This window comes from Sus scrofa, chromosome 8 (assembly GCF_054392235.1).
Source record: "Sus scrofa isolate SSC_HxYL_T2T_F1_AM1 chromosome 8, Sscrofa_HxYL_maternal_Yorkshire_Landrace_v2.0, whole genome shotgun sequence".
In the NCBI taxonomy this organism is placed as follows: domain Eukaryota; kingdom Metazoa; phylum Chordata; class Mammalia; order Artiodactyla; family Suidae; genus Sus; species Sus scrofa.
The window spans coordinates 50700049-50705298 of NC_139390.1; the positions used below are offsets into that span (position 1 = coordinate 50700049).

The 5250-nt window shown below is 31.8% G+C and overlaps 1 non-coding gene across 1 annotated transcript; it reads left to right on the top strand.

Moving 5' to 3' along the window:
• The first annotated feature begins 2006 nt into the window (after positions 1-2006).
• LOC146400468 (U6 spliceosomal RNA) lies at positions 2007-2113 on the top strand. The gene has a single exon (XR_014813904.1). It is a non-coding gene; the product is annotated as a U6 spliceosomal RNA (small nuclear RNA).
• The last annotated feature ends 3137 nt before the right edge of the window (positions 2114-5250 follow it).

Genomic DNA, 5250 nt, shown 5'->3' on the forward strand with positions numbered 1-5250 from the left:
CTTATCTTGGAGATGTTGTGTGTTTGGTCTAAACCATTTCAACAAAGGAACTATCACAATAAATCATTAAAATAATGATTTTTTTGGTTTCCCAGTGTATAGAAAGTTATTTTACACTTCAATATATGCTATTATGTGTGCATTATTATATAGCATTATATCTAAAAAACAATGTACTTACTTTAACTAAAAATACCTATTTCTAAAAACAAGCATTCAATAATTTGAGCCTTCAGTGAGTCATAGTCTTTTTTCAATAGTAATATCAAAGTTCACTGATCACAGATCACCATAACACATGTAATAAATAATGAAATGTGATACAGAAACACAGCATCAGCAATTTCTGTGGGAAAAAATTGGTGCCAATATACTTGCTCAATTCAGGGTTGACACCAATCTTCCACTTGTAAAGACCACATTATTTGCCAATTTCAATAAAGAGAAATCTGATTTTATAAAGGTATGTAGTACATAAATAAACAGGGAAAGGAGTTTGAATGTGTTTTGATTTTTAACTTTTCTTCTATTATCTGGTTTAAAAGACTGCATGAAATAATTCTAAATCTATGTAGATAGTTTACATAGTGTATAAAGATGTAATCTGTATGACAGAGCAACACAAAGAAGAGAAATAGGGAATAAGACTACTTTGGAGAAAACATTTTCTATGTAATTGAAATTAATTGGTATTGGTCTGAACTATATAGGTTTATGTATACATGTAATTATAATTTCAGGGCAACCACTAAAATATATATCTCTGAATATATAGAAAAAAAATTGAAATGAAAGACTAGGAAATATTTAACGTGAGGAGTTCCCATTGTAGCTCAGTGGAAAATAACCTGAATATCATCCATGAGGATGTGGTTCAATCCCTGGCCTTGCTCAGTGGATTAAGGATCCAGCATTGCTGTGAGCTGTGGCATAGGTCACAGATGCAGCTCAGATCTGGCATTGCTGGGATTGTGGTATAGGTCAGTAGCTATAGCTCTGATTTGACCCCTAGCCTGGGAACTTCCATATGCCACACCTGCGGCCCTAAAATATAAATATGAAAGAAGTCTCCAATGTAGAAAGTGGAGGATATAAAACCTAAAAGAATGCCATAGTATCATGTATAAATTTTATTTACCAGTAATTTCATTAACTTTAAACTGATTAAACATTCCAAAGAAAAGTCACATATTAATAGAGAAAAAATCATCAAACTCTACATTATGCCTGGGGACACAATTTAGATTAAAAGTTACAAACACATTGAAATATAAGGGGTAGGAAAAGATATATAATGCAAACAATGGCCAAAGGACAGAAGGGGTGGATCTATTAGTATGAGGCAAAACAGAATCTAAAAAAAAGTGTCTCAAGAATCAGAGAACATTTTAAATGATAAAAGGATTAAACTTCAGGAAAATATAGTGTGTATAAATACGTACACACTTAAAAATGAAGTTCTAAAATGCATAAAGCAAAAACTGAGAGAATTGAAGGAACAGACAGAAAAGTTAATTTAGCACTTGGAGATTTCAATCCCAACATTACACAAAGGTAGAACAAATAGAAAAGAAAAAAGGATAATAAAAGGCTTCACAAAACCATAATCCAAATATACCTAAGAGACATCTACAGAATATTGCACACAATAACAGAACACATGTTCCTCACAAGTACATATTGAACATTCTCCAGGGTACACAATATGTTAAACCGTAAGACAAGCCTTGATAAATTTAAAAGATTTACATTATGTAGAGCATGTGCCCTGACCACAACAGAATTAAATTAAAAATAAATGACAAAAGGAAATTTAGGAAATCCATGAATATATGGAATTTAAAAATCTAAATATCTAATTGGTCAGTGAATAAATCACAATGAAAATTCAGGAATACCTTTACAAGAAAGAAAATGAAAATGCACACATTGAAAGTAAAAAATGCAGCATAAGTCCCTTAAAGTGAAATTTATAGCTGTCAACCCCTTTATTAAAAAGAAATAAGATGCTCACTTCAATAGCATATATACTAAAATTGGAATGATACAGAGATTATTAGTATGGCCCCTGTGCGAAGATGACATGCAAATTCATGAAGAGTTCCATATTTTTTCTGGGAATCTGGGGTTAAAAGATGCAAACTATTGCATCTGGAATGGATAATCAATGAGATCCTGCTGTATAGCCCTGGGAACTACATATAGTCACTTGTCATGCATGATGATAGAGGATAATGAGAGAAAAAGAATGCATATGTGTGTGTGTGTGTGTGTGTGTGTGAGACTGGGTCTCTTTTCTGTACAGTAGAAAATTGGCAGAACACTGTAAACCAACTGTAATGAAAAATTTAAAATCATTAAAAATGAGCAAAAAATGAAATAAGGATAACAAAATTATCCTCCTCCTTTTACCTAAACAATATATAAAACAGAGAGCAAACTACACCCAAAACTCACATAAGGGAGTAAAATTAATTAAAGCAGAACTAAATGAAATGGGAAATAGCAAAATAATAATGAATATCGATAAAACCAAACATTAAGATCTTTGAAAATATTAACACAGTTGACAAAAATTTAGCTTAGCAGACCAAAGAAAAGAAAGATTTAAATTATTAACATTGGAAAAGAACATCTCTGCCAAAGAAGTTGGGGCCCAATTTTCAAGTGCTTTCTTTTAAAAAGAACTTTCATTTCCTTCTCCTGGAGGTCAAGGTCACTCCTAAAGCAGGCAATATTATCCCCAACACCTGCCATCCACTACCCTCACTCCTCTTTAATCTGAGGGTTTTATATTCCTCACCCTGCATATCCACTGGCAAAATGTTTAGTCTCACTGTGGAAATAATGACAAAATTGTGTTTTTAGCAGGATGCATTTCTTTGCAGTGGAAATAAGAGCAACCATGATGTACCACCTCACACTGGTCAGAATGGCTATTACTAATAGGTCTACAAATAACAAATGCTGAAAGAGAGTGTGGAGAAAAGGAAACCCTCCTATACTGTTGGTGGGAATGTAAAATGGTACAACCACTATGGAAAACAGTATGGAGGTACTTCAGAAAACAATCTGGAATCCCACTCCTGGGCATATATCTGCACAAAACTTTCTTTGAAAAAGATACATGCACAATTATGTTTATTACAGCACTATTCACAGCACCCAAGATATGGAATCAACCTAAATTTCTATTGACAGATGAATGGATTAAGAAGATGTGGTGCATACATACAATGGAACACTAATCAACCATAAAAAAGAAAATAATGCCATTTGCAGCAACATGGATATAATTAGAAATTCTCATACTAAGTGTAGTTAAGTCAGAAAGAGAAAGACAGATACCATATGATATCACTTATATGTGGAATCTAAAATATGGCACAAATGAATCTATCTACAGAACAGAAAGTAACTCATCAACATGGAGAACACATTTGTAGTTGCCAAGGAGAGGGGGAAAGAGTGGGATGAATAGGAAGTTTGGGGTTTGTAGATGTAAACTCTTTGGATTTGAAATGGATAAGCAATGAAGTCCTGCTGTATAGCACAGGGAACTGCATCCAATGACTTGTGATGGAATATGATGGAAGATATTATGAGAAAAAGAATGTATATATATTCATAACTGGGTCATTTTGCTGTACAGCATAAATTAACAGAGCATTGTAAATCAAGTATGATAAAAAATAAGCATTACTTTGTCACAATTTCTAATTATATTATAGATATCACATACTGGAGGAACAGAATAAAAAATAGAAATGAAAATTCAATTCTGTCTATTAACCCAGCATACAACTAAAGAGGGATGATGGGTTTTCTAAAATGACAGTCATGGTTATCACTTCTTTGTTGACTAACTATAAAATTAATTGCTCAACTTTTTTTTTCTAAGGCATGGCTTCAGACCTCTAAAATGGGGAAAACATAATACACAATTGTGATCATTCTATCTACGTTCTTAGTTGTTATTCCTAGTAAATGTTCAGTGTAAGGCAGTTATTTTTTATCTCTGCTATTATTATTTGTTACATAAAGCAGAGATGGGATATGTCAATGTAAATTCAAGAAGAATAATAAAGGTAAAGACAACATTAAGGTTGTTTATTGAGTGATATACAAAGAGACCTGTGCAAAAGTTTGTAAGTTTTATTTGGTCTCATTTTTTTTATTTTTTATTTTATTACTATTGCCTTTGGAGAATGACCTAAGAAATGCGTAGTTTATGTCAGAGAATGTTTTGCCTATGTTCTCTTCTAGGAGTTTGATGGTGGCATGTCTTATGTTCAAGTATTTAAGCCATTTTGATTTTATTTTTGTTCATGACATGAGGATATTTTCTAATTTCATTTATTTACATGCAACACTTCAGTTTTCCCAGTAGCACTTGCTGAAATGACTTTTTCCCATTTTATATTCTTGTCTCCTTTGTCAAATATTAATTGGCCATAGGTGTCTGAGTTTATTTCTGGGATTTCTAGTCTGTTCCATTGATCTATATGTCTTTTTTTGGTACCAGTACCACACTGTTTTTATTACTGTGGTATTGTAATATTGTCTGAAATTATGAGAAAGTCATACCTCCTGTTTTTTTTTGTTTGTTTGTTTTTCTCCTAAGGATTGCTTTGGCAGTTCTGACTCATTTATTTTTCCATGTAATTTTTTTGATTATTTCTTCTATTTCTGTGAAAAACTATAATGGGTAATTTGGTAGGGATCAAATTGAATCTGTAAGTTGTTTTGTGTATTATGGCCATTTTAACAATATTAAATCTTCCGATTCAGGAGCATGGGCTATATTTCCATTTCTTTGAATCCTCTTTCATTTCCTTTATTAATATTTTATAGTTCTCAGTGTATAAGTCTTTGACCTGACCAAAAAATCCTTGGTCAGGTTTATTCCTAGGTGGTTTTTATTTTTGGTGTAATTTTAAAAGACTACTTTTTTAATTTCTCTTTCTTATAATTTATTGTTAGTTTATAGAACTGTAAGATATTTCTGTATGTTAATTTTGTAGCCTGCAACTTTACTGTTCACTTATTAGGTCTAATTTATTTTTTTTCTTGGTGGTGTCTTTAAGATTTTCTCTGAATTGGATCATATTATTTGCAAAGAGTGAAATTTTATTTCTTTTTTTCCAATGTGGATTCCTGTAATTTTTTTTCTTGTATAATTGCTCTTTCTAAGATTGCCAATACTATATTTAATACAAAAATGGTAAGAGGGAGCATCTTCGTCATATT